Source organism: Ursus arctos, unplaced genomic scaffold, assembly GCF_023065955.2.
Source record: "Ursus arctos isolate Adak ecotype North America unplaced genomic scaffold, UrsArc2.0 scaffold_9, whole genome shotgun sequence".
Taxonomy (NCBI): domain Eukaryota; kingdom Metazoa; phylum Chordata; class Mammalia; order Carnivora; family Ursidae; genus Ursus; species Ursus arctos.
In genome coordinates, this window is record NW_026623111.1 from 49,896,311 (window position 1) to 49,909,211 (window position 12,901).

A 12,901-nucleotide genomic window follows, 5' to 3' on the forward strand; every position below is an offset into this window, starting at 1 on the left:
CTCTTCCCAGCCTCCTCCAATCTAGCATACTCCTTTGGAAACAGACCAGAAAATATGGAGTTCACCGAAAATTTCAAGAATAAAAAATCACTAGAATTCACAGCACTGAGTAGAACGACAGAGGGTGAAGTGATAATGAGTATAGATTTTAGCGGGGTGACAAAACAGGACTGCAGGATTTTTCTCATGATATTAAAGCTCTCAGGAAGTCCTGGGGATCTGCTTTGTGAATAAAAACATTGAGGTACATTAATTAGGATTTTGACTGACAGAGAGTGTAAGGAAAGCAACTATGAGATACTATAAGGTGACTTTTCTTGGTTGGTATAATATTTTTCCTAATAGGATTAAAGCATATCTCTAGGTTCAAATCAAGGTGTGGATTACAAAGGGATAAATATGTTTAAGGACCTTTATTATGTTTTCCTTACATTTTTGTTCCATTGCATTTGCTAGTTAGACTGAAGTGAAAGTAATCAATCAGGCAGGTATCATTGTTTAGAAACATCCATAGATTGTTGTCCTATATATATTTTTTAATTTTAATGTTTTTTTATTATATTATGTTAGTCACTATATAGTACATCCCTGGTTTCTGATGTAAAGTTCGATGATTCATTAGTTGCGTATAACACCCAGTGCACCATGCAATACATGCCCTCCTTACTACCCATCACCAGCCTATCCCATTCCCCCACCCCCCTCCCCTCTGAAGCCCTCAGTTTGTTTCTCATAGTCCATAGTCTCTCATGCTTCATTCCCCCTTCTGATTACCCCCCCTTTCTTTATCCCTATATTTTTAAGTAAGCTTATTTTCAAAACCTAACTTTACATATGTATTTTAAGCAGATGATTGATGGAATAGATCCTGAACTTTAATATACTTTCATTCTAATCAGAAGAGATTCCGTGATATTGTAAAAAGAGAAAAACTAACACATCCCCGATTTTGCTTCAACATATAGTGCTCAGTTATCATGATCCAGTCTCCGTAAGGACAAGATTTTGAATAAGCAGGTGTTACCCATGGGTATTAAATATAAGCATTTGTTAATTTCACCAGCTACTCAATTGTATGGACACACTTCTTGTTACTTTAAGAAGCCATATTGTCAAATGATAATTTTATTTTTTCTTTGTAGGCTAACACATACAGTTATACACATATGAAGACTTTTCTAGCACTTGTTCTTAGCTTCTCCATTTAACATATATTTAAATGCCCCACCTCAACTTCGTTGGTTTATCTCTTGTGTCTCTGACACTATAACAATTTAAGCCTTCTTCATACCCACACTTTGGCAATTGTAGCCACTCCTAAAACTTAATTTTTATCACTTATCTGATGCTTCTCAAGCATATTCATATATTACAAAAATAAAACATATATAGAAGTTGATGTAGATATCACATAGAGATATAGACATGTAGATATAAATATAGACAAGCATAGATGTATTTTGTATTTCAAACTGTCAATATGGTATATTTATTGGATATATCAACAGTAACCCATCTAAAACTGAATTAACTCATGCTCCTCTCCTATTCCCATCTAACTCCACAGACCTGCTTCTCTCCCAATTGCTGACTCTGCTTTGTGCACGACCGCCTGCCCCAACGAGGAACCCGATTTTCCCTATCCTCACCATGACCATGAATCCAGGCCACCATAATCTCTTGCCGGACTTTGTGCCATGTCTCTCCTTGTTTTGCCTCCCTCCAGTTTCATCTGTTCAGTATAATATCTGCCAATGAGAGTGAGAGACTTCGAAAATGAAACGTGAATCAATCATGTTACTCCCTGTTTATGTTTCATTGTTTTCGAGTTTCCTTGGGAGTAATGTTCAAACTCTTCACTATAACTTGTAGGACTGTTTTGTCATTGGCATATGTCTCCAGATTCATGTCTCCTCACTTCACCTCTCCACTTTAAACTCCAACAAGTCTTACCTTTTAGTTTTTTAATCTAACTAGTTCTTAGCCTCCAAGACCTTTATATGCCAATAACTAACCGTATTTGGAATATTTTCCCATTTCTCTGCTTTGCCTAGGTAACACTTAGGCGTTTTTCAGGCCCAATTTAATGACCATTTCCTCTAGGATGATTTCTCTGTCTTTCTAGGCTCAGTTAGGTCCTGTTGTGCTCACCCATGCTATCTATCCCATATTTGTCCTCTCAGAGCACTTAGGCTTTTGAAATTGTCTTCTTGACTGAGATTTATTTTCGGTAAAAGCAGGAACTATATTTATCTTTCTCAGGGTTCTACACCCAGTACCTTAAACCTTGTGTGGTCCGCAGATGATACCGAATAACTATGTTTTTGAATGAGCAAGCACATGATTAGCTGAAGGAATATACTGAGTCATACACTTCTGGATATTTAGGCTAAAGTGAAACATTTGTCTATTAAAAATCATAAATGAGCACTCGGTATTATGTAAGACTGATGAATCACGTATCTGTACCCCTGATCCAAGTAAAACGTTATATGTTAATTAATTAAATTTAAATTTTAAAAAATCAGAAATGATTAAAATGACTGGATATATGCATTTGTATTTCACTTCATTCAAATATTTTTCATAAATTGTTGACAGATAAATGAGATAATTTTTCCCCAAAGTACTTCATAAAATTGGAATTTGGAGTCATGTTTCTATGCTTTTTTCAGTTTAATTTTCTCTCCTTTATATTTCTAACAGCTTCTTTTGCTCAATTAGGTTTCATTTCATAAAACTGACATGCTGAAGGATGAAAATTTAGATAAATATTACAGAGTAACAAGGATAATTCTTTAATATGTAGTAGCTATGCAATAAATGTAAGTGGAATGGACTAATGAACTTGACCTCTCAATATTAAACACAATTATTGGAGCTAGCCAGTGGATTTCAATTTGCATGCCATTCCTGGTCAGTTGTTAGAGGATGTCTTATACTCAGTTAGGAGGTGGATAAATACAATAACATGTGATGATTAGCAAGGAAACTATCATGATTAATTATTGATGTCAAGCAGAGAGGTGGGAAAGAGGATTGATGGCACGTCTGCCACATATTTGCCATTATGAAATTATGCAATTGTTCAATAGAGAAATAAAAACTAAAGCGAAAAAACATGGGTAGCTAGCATAGAAGGGTAAAAATTTGGGCTAATAGTGCTTATGTATATATAACAAAATGAGAAAATTGTGGGATTATACACACAATGAATGAGTGTTGATGCTTTTTAGAGAACAAAAGCATAATTTTCTTTCAGTAATTGAAAAACTGAGGTTGAGATAAAGATTAATATGTGGTGATATATTAAATATGGCAGATGCAGCCCTTGAATTCTGATAGTTTTTTGTTCTCTGAGTAAAATGTACTTCACAGCATACAATAATTTTTCAAAAATAAATCTCTAATGAAATTGGTTGTATTTGGCTAATTCTTTGTATGGAATTCATTCATAAGTGATATAGTCTGCTACTATAATGAACCTGTTTATGTAGTTATAAATTGCCTACATAGCAGCTCTTACCTGAATCCTCGAGAGACCTTTTTGAGCCCTAGAGATGGCAACCAGCCAATGACGTTTATTTAACTGTTTTTCATGGAGTCACCACAAGAGGTGGCAGTGTAGCATTATTACAAATAATACCCTTCATGAATATTTATAATAAGTAAATAAGTTTTTTTTCCACACACTTTGGTGAATTGTTTTGCTTCTTTCCCCCATATGAGAGATCTCGAGGTTAGGCAAATTCTGAGTAAATATTAGACTTCATAAATTGTACCAACAAGACAAAATGAACTTCTTTTAGATGTCTGAATGATGCAGACTAACCAAGATTTATTAAATACCATGTCGATATTTCGGAGAGAAATCTAACTTTACTGAAATAGCAAGGAAACATCCTGTATATGTGATCAGGGCACTTAATGGGGTTTATTGCTTATTGTCTTACAAAAGCACACTATGTAGAAAGCGATGATTAATCAGAATCTATACTGGGCCAAACCACGCTAGTGATCTGATTTTAAATTTTAGTTCCATATTTGTCTGCGTACTTTTGCTTATTATAAACAGGAAAAATCACTTATACTGACTGCAAGTTTAAATGATATCACCAGCAGATGCTTCTTTTTTTGAACTATAATCTTTTAAGGTCACTAGAGTTGTATAAAATCAGTAAATGAAAGGTTTTTTTTTGTTTGTTTGCTTCATTTGTTCTAATTCCCAAGCATAATTTTGAGTTATAGGATTTAACCAATCTAAGTTGCAGATGTAATTCAATATGGGAAGCCAATCCACACAAGCGTCCAAAGTATATATCTTATCAATACTTGTGATCTGTGGTAGTTTCCACTCAGTGGCTATGGTCATGCTCAAGAGGCCACGATTTCAAAAGATTTGCCATTAAGTAGACGTGAGGATAGAGAAAGACACAAGCTGTGAAATTTTCAACACAGAAAGGTCATGATTTTAGCAGAGATATTTTATTCTGTCATCTTTCTTGTTTCTAAGTTAAAGTAGAGATATGTTTGAAGTCATATGTGCTAAGCAAGAAAATGTCTATAGAGAAGCAACTTTATTTATTTCATATCTTCACAAAGCAATCTCCAACCTAGGGGCATCTAGGTATCTCAGTGGGTTATGTGTCTGCTTTCAGCTCAGGTCATGATCCAAGGGTCCTGGGATCAAGTCCCATCTAAGCAGGGAGTATGATTTTCCCTTTCCATCTACCCCCATCCTCTGCCCACTCATGCTCTCTCTTGCTCTTTCTTTCTCAAATAAATAAATAAAATCTTTTTTTTAAAGCAATCTCCAATCTAATTAATACATGAGATAATATGAACAATTGTTAGGCATCTTCTTTCTTTGCTTCCTTATTTTTCTAAATCTCATTTTCTGCCTTAATCAATTATTTCCTGCTGAAAAAAACAGGGGAAGGGTTATGAAATGTGCAATATTAAGGTCTCCTGAACTTGCTTCTACCATTCCAGAATTATTTTCATTTTATTATGGTAATACATACCCCTCATTTCTGTGAAAAATACTGTTTCTGTCCCCATGAAATGATACTTTCTTAAAGGACTTCCAGTCATAATGCTTTAACAGTCTAGTTCTCAAGTTGGGCCAATAGCCCCAGACCTTGTCAACTACATCACTTCAGTCCAATGGTCAGAAAAATTATGGATAGACTTATGACTCAATCCAGGCCAGTCACATTCTTCCATGGAATATGGTATACTGTATTAAAGCTTAGGAAGAAAGAGGTAGATAAAGTCTGACTGCAGTAGGAAATGATTTAGCCAAGCAACGTAAAGAAGAAAAAAAGATTGGGAGGGGTGGAGAATCTTAACAGCACTTGATAATTCCCGTTTATCTCCTGTTAATTCTTTGAGTCACCGCAGCATCTTCCATGTGGAAGATGGAAAATGCCATTTTCCACTTCAGTTAGTTTATTTGGATTTCTGTCATTTGCAACCAAAAGTATTCTGACCAGAGCAGCTATTTTTCAAGATACTTCTTTATTAACACATAATATCCTTTAAACATTTGCAGATGATATTTTTAAAGAACGACTTTCCTTGATTATATAGAGAAATACAATAGATAAGTCACAAGAAGTAGAACAGTCTAACATACATAATAATCATGTTTTAGGTACTTTATAAATATCAGACTTGGAAGGAGAATTACAACTCAAAGGAAAGTATATTGCAAAATAAATAAATATGTTGAGTTGTAATTCAGATATAATTTTAACTTGATAAAACTCTGCGTCTTTCTTAATTCAATTTTCAACACCACATCTACCTTTCTCACATGCCATACTCTCCACCCAATCCCAACACAAATATGTAGTGAAAAAAAAGTCAGTTAGTGCAGAAGGAAAGAAATCAAAAGGAAAAAAGATGTTCAATGGTAGGGACTTGTAAAATCAAATTCAGAAGCCTGGTGGGGACGATCATCAGAGAAGTGCCAGGTTCTGTTTCTACATGGAATTGAAGAGAATGATCAAGTCAATGACCATGTAGAATAGAACTAAATGTATTAAGAGTCCACTGTGGAACGTAAGAAAGGATTCAAAAGTAGGAACCAGTTGAGATAAACAAATTATTAAAGTAATGAGAGTTTACTAAAGAAATTTGGGTGGTGTAACTTTATTATGGATGACATTTTCTTTGGCTAAGGCACATTTGGGTTTATCATTCTTTGGTTTTGTTTTCACTTTGTTGCATTCTTTGTTTTGTTTGTCCTGACATATTTTTAAGAGTTGAAGTACATCTATTTGATTATATTTGAGGATTTGAAGTGTCACTAATTAAATGAGCAAGTAAAAAGAATAAACAAGATTTAGATGTTAATTTTGTGGAACAAGAAAACTATGTATTGTCTCTCACATCGAAAATTCTGTTAGTGGTGTGTAAAGCCAGTTTAAAGAAACATCTTTATTTTGTAATGAAGAAGATGCTAAAAGTAATTAAATGACTAGAGCAATGAAAGTTACTTGTATATTTTGAATTAGAAAGTTGGTGCTAGGGACACCTGGGTGGCTCAGTCAGTTAAGCGTCTGCCTTCAGCTCAGGTTATTACCCCAGAGTCCTGGGATCAAGTCTTGCTTCGAGCTCCGTACTCACAGGGAGCCTGCTTCTCCCTCTGCCTGCCGCTCCTCCTGCTTGTACTCCCTCTCTCTCTGACAAATAAATAAAAATCTCAAAAAAAAAAAAAAAAAAAAAAGAAAAGAAAATTGGTGCTATGTTCATAATAACAATTTTTTAAAATTTTAAAAAAGAAAGTTGATGCTATTGATAAGAAGCAAACAAACAAAATAATGACTGTGATATTGTGATTATTTTTTTCAGGAGAAACTTTGGTTCAGAAAAATAGTGTCAGAGAAATAGAACAGAAACTTCATCGAAGGAAAGCATTGTACTAGTGTTCAATTCTACATTTTCAGTGTTTCACTGCCAATTAGAAAAAAGCAATGAGATAAAAATTCCATCAAACTATGGGAGATTAGTTTTGCCGCCTGTGTGGAAGATAAATATTTTTAGGCCATATAGATGGGCATTCATAATGAATGAAAAACAGTTCTTGAACTTCCCTCCCCCATTTATTCTATTTTCCGTTAAACAAATTTATTGAGTCAGAAAACCTAGTTGATTTCTGCCTGATACACGTCTTACATAATGAATTTCAATTGTAATTATTCAGAAAACCTCAATTCTTTATTAGTCTTTCTTTTTTTGTGTTCAGTTTCACCCATTATCATATTTCCCATTTTTTATATTCTCTTTAGTGAGTATGTATATATGATGATGATATTTCTTGATTCCATAGCATATATTTAAAAGATATTTATTCTGGAAAATTTAAAAACCAAATAAATGAACATTTTCTGTTGCAGTTTTTACTTTTTTCATTTTTGTTGTGTTTTTTGTTTTTTGTTTTTTCTCAATGTATAATTTTCCTAAGAATATAGCATAATTTTTTGGAATTCTAATATAGTATCCACATTTTACTTATGGAAAAAAAATAGAAAATAGTAAAACTTTTCTCAAGAAGGCTTATTGTATTATATTCAGGTCACCATGCTAAATAAAATAAAATAAAGACCTCTAACACGAGTTGCTATTGCCAAATGCATGTTTAACAATGGGGATATAGGTTGTAGCAGAAAATGAAAACAACGTAGAAATATTTTTGAGTAATGGGAGAGTGGGAAGGGGATGATAGAAAAGATTGTTATTCAGTCAACAATCAGCACACAGTATCTTTGTCACAGACAGAGAGAGGGACAATAAAGTCTTCCCCAAATAGACTCAGAAAGCATTTTATAGAAGGCATTCACTTGCAGAACATTTCAACAGAGCCCTTAAGAAAAATATAACTTCAGTACTATTTTTATTTTTTCCACAGATTGTGTAAAGTCATTAGAATCAGAGGTGTGATTAGCTAAGGAAAAAAAATTATTAGGATAAGAAAAAACATATTGAAAACAATTTCTAAAGAGATTGAAATCTGTACAGCAGCCTGGACACCAGAAAGGAATCATATTTATTAATACATTTCTCTGTGAAATATGAAATAATATAGAATATGCCAGAAAAAGTAAACCTGACACATTTCCCTGAAAAATTCCAATTAAGAATTTGTATAACCTCCTTATTAAATATTGATAGTGGTCATATAAGCATACAAGAGTTGTGAATGTATATTCTCTGAAGTCATTTTACTAATATATTATAGTATGACATAATACACTTTAAATAGAATAATTATTATGTAGGAAGGTATATGGATTTAATTCTTTTCTCTAAACCATACTTTTCTCAACAGATTTGTTATTGTAAAACTATACCTAATTAAACTTCCATGAAGATATTACTAAGAAATGGCACCTAAATCTGCTGGACCCAATCATCACAGATGGTGGCTCAAATGTGACCTTCAATTTTGTAAACGCTTAAGTATTCTATTTAAGGTTGATTTTAGTTTACTATTCATAAAATAAAACTCTTTTAGGAAATTGCCCGTCTTAACTGTAGAGTTGTTTTAAAATAATAGTTTATTTTAATTGGCTATATAGTTTGTATAGTTAGTTTTATAGTTGTATAGTTAGTTGTATAGTTTATACAGTTTTAAGTGGCTTAAATAGTTTAGGTAACAGTGGAATCTTGCAGTCCATGAGACTTGTCTTACTGATGATATAGGTGTAATCTATAATTAGTATACAACATATAATTATCAAGTAAGCTTTATGAAAGTGATAATTTTAGAGAACTTAATATCACTGTCTTTCTTTAAAGGGATTTTTTTTGGTCAATTTTTTATAGCACTACTTTGTTACATACCATAGCTTTAAACACTTTATTCCATTCATGGTGCTCAGTTTAATGCTAGGCTAGGCTACTACATGATTAAATTGTCACAGATTAAGAAATATCAAAGTTGGTCCTAGTAAGGTTTTATTATATTACTATTTATATTTATACTAATATATTTATTATGGTGCATATCAGATAATCTTTTCTTTTAAGGGGGAAGCTTAAAATGCTTAAATTTCCACCTTCTCCAAGTTAGAAAATTGACATATTCGTGTGAATTTTCTTTATAGGAACTTGCATTGGAGGCCTCAACATTTTAATGCAGACATCTTTTGAAAATGTACACAATTAAGCTCATGGCATTCCCAGTGGAACCATAAATAGAAATGTTATTCAATAACTATTTTCAAGTTCATATGTTTAAGAAAACACAGATTTGTATTTGAGCTCTGCAATTTCAGGGAGACCCTTAGAGATCGATGGCTACACGCTGTTCTGAAGCTCTTTAACTACCAAGTGTTATGTTACAGATTCTCAGTGGTACTTCCAAGAGTAACCAGAAGAGAGCATCCATATCTCAGACACACGTGTGGCTAAATGAATAAGGCACAGAAGGTCTGACACACAGTAAACCCCCTCTTTCTGGGGAAATGATGAATTTCCTGTGATCATGCTCTCATGGCTTAGGAAATGACTGGAGGGTAGTTGATATTCCAAGATTCAAGCGTCTGGTGTTCAAATAAACCCAATTTAACTGTGTCCTAGTTCTACAAATCTGTTGTCAAAACAATTTAGGCTAAGCAGTATAGTCATATACTTATTCCAGGGCACAACAGTCCACTAATGTAATTACTGAGTGGGTTCTAAGAAGAAGAAAATTAAATTAAGAAAAATTGTTTTGCATAGCAGTGATTTATAGCCTACTTTACTCCCCAAACTCGTGACAAGTGTGAAATTCAAGGCTTTCAGATTATGATTTTTAAGATTAAAACAGCAAAACATTTATATAGGAAGAAAAGAAAAAAGATTAAAATAAAGGCAAATAACATAATCACCTATTACTTTTTACAGTAGTATTTAAATAATAATGATAATAATGCTTTTTAGTCTAGTAAAATAAAAATTCTATTATTTTCCAAATATAGCAGACTTTTCAGTTTCCATTTTGTAGTGGAGTATCATTTCAACTATTTGTTTATGCACAATATTTGTATATTGATGATGTGCTTTTTCCTATTATGTCTTCATTTCCAAGTCCTGATTATTTAAACTCCTCTGTGCTTCCTACTCCATGAAATTAATCCTTGGTACTTGAATCAGAATAGAATATTCTCTCATATATCTCACCTAAATTATCTCAACAGAACATTGCATACTAAGCTATAACTATATTAAATACATAAATCAAAAAATTATTAACTGTAAGTTGCAACATTTTCAGGCTTAAAGCATATTAGAGATGCTGCTGCAGTTAGAGTTTTACATACTTTTTACTGAAGGAATTTTTTTAAAAAGTCTTACAAAATGCTAGATGAGTAAGTGATTTCATAATAGAGTAAGTAATTAAATTATTTGTGAAATTATTTTTCTCACTCTATTAGAGTGTCCCTTCCTCCTTCCTTCCTTCCTTCTTCCTTCCTTCTTCCTTCCTTCCTTCCTTCCATTCTTCCTTCCTTCCTTCCTTCCTTCCTTCCTTCCTTCCTTCCTTCCTTCCTTCCTTCCTTCTTCCTTCCTTCTTCCTTCCTTCCTTCCTTCCATTCTTCCTTCCTTCCTTCCTTCCTTCCTTCCTTCTTCCTTCCTTCTTCCTTCCTTCTTCCTTCCTTCTTCCTTCCTTCCTTCCTTCTTCCTTCCTTCTTCCTTCCTTCCTTCCATCCTTCCTTCCTTCCTTCCTTCCTTCCTTCCTTCCTTCCTTCCTTCTTCCTTCCTTCCTTCCTTCTTCCTTCCTTCCTTCTTCCTTCCTTCCTTCTTCCTTCCTTCCTTCTTCCTTCCTTCCTTCCTTCCTTCCTTCCTTCCTTCCTTCCTTCCTCCTTCCTTCCTTCCTTCCTTCCATTCTTCCTTCCTTCCTTCCTTCCTTCCTTCCTTCCTTCCTTCCTTCCTTTATACCTTCTTTCCTTTCTTCTTTTTTTCTCCCCAACTCTAATATCCAGAAATCCTAGTTCCCTGTGAAGTGGTTTCAGGATCAATTGCCTTCAACCAAGTGCAGCACTGCTTCTTAACATGTATGTTTTGGTCAATGATCTGATGAAAACTTTAGAGACTCGTCACAGGAAAAAGCGTATGAACATAAAATGTTTCTTACAGTTTTATAGAATTAGAAGATTGCTCTCCTAAGCCCAAATATGGACACCATAGTGACTGATTCATGAACTTCTGTTAAGGAAAACTACTTGAGGGCACCTGGGTGGCTCACTTGGTTAAGGGCCTGCCATAAGCTCAGGTCATAATCTTGGAGTCCCAGGGTGGAGTCCTGCATCGGGCTCCCTGATCAGTGAGGGAAGTCTGCTTCTCCCTCTGACTCTCCCCTCCTCATGCTCATGCTCTCGCTCTCTTTCTCTTTCTGAAATAAATAAATAAAATCTTAAAAAAAAATACTGAGTGTGAGTACATTATTTTAAGTAATTTAAAGTGCACTTCACTTCTCAAGGTAAAGGGGCCTCGCTGTACTCCATAGGAGATAGAGATAGGCTCAAGATTTGTTTTAACTGGAAATATTCTCTCTTCCAACTTCGTGAATTATATGCATATTATGTAAAATCATGATTCATCCAAAAATTATTACTTAACAACAGCTGTGGAATGCACATTGTTTTATACATAAGGAGTACAATTGTTTTTTTCGTAAGGAGTACAATTTTTTTTAAAAAAGAAAGATACAGCATCAGTTTGCTTTGAGAGTTTAGTTCCATGCAATCATTCCATCTCTCTCCTACACAGTTACAATATAGCAGGAGGGCATTAATATAGATCTCACAGGCTATCCTCAATAATGGTTACAATAATAGATACTTGTTTTTGAAGATTATGTACCAATCATTATACTAAATTCTTCACACGTATTTCATCATTTTTTAAAAGTATTAAATTAAAGAATATGTAAATAATAATATTGTATTGAAATAATAATAATGTAATAAATGCATTATAAAGTATAAAGTTGTACTTTATATCTTGCCAACATTTCCATAGGGGAAAACTTATGATCTGAGGTATAATAAACTTTATCCCTGAATAGTTGGGGATATAAACTGAAATAGCCCATTGTGAGTGGCAATTTTTTTTTAACTTTCATGTTTTATCATTTAAATAAATAATAAAAATGTATTGTATGGGGAGCCTGGGTGGCTCAGTTGGTTAAGGGTCTGCCTTCAGCTCAGGTCATGAGCTCAGGGTCCTGGGATCAAGCCCTGCATCTAGCTCTCTGCTCAGTGGGGAGCCTGCTTCTCCCTTTCTCTCTGCCTGCTGCTCGGCCTACTTGTGCTCTCTCCCTCTAATAAATAAATAAAATCTTTTTAAAAATGTTGTATTATATTCCACAATATACTTCAATATGAAAATCAGTAGAAGTTACCAGGTAAATTAATTTTTTATATCAAATATTTGAATAAAAATTACCCCCAAGAAATATACTGCTTTTATTCCAACCCTTTACAAAATCCTGGTAATTCATCAAGTGCCCCAGTAAGAAATAAATGTATTCTAAAGTGTGAACAATCTGGAATCCATCCATAGGTGTAGTACTTATCCTACTTGGAATATTCTTTTTTTTCCCCCCAGCAGGGCACATACACACACACACACACACACACACACACACACACTCAGTTCTTGGGGGAGATCCCAGGTGGCAAATTGAGGCAAAGAGAAATAAGTGAAAAACCAGAAAGGGCAGGTGAGTTGCCAGGGCCAAAACGTCTACCCCTCCACTACTTGTTCATCCATGATTCCTCGCCATAAACTTTATCCTTCTAGTCTCCAAGAAGCAAATAGCTACAGGATGGCACTGCAGAGATTATAGAACAGTTTATGAGAATAGAGGGTTAAAGACAGGATAGTCACATTTGAATCCTGCTCAGGTGCT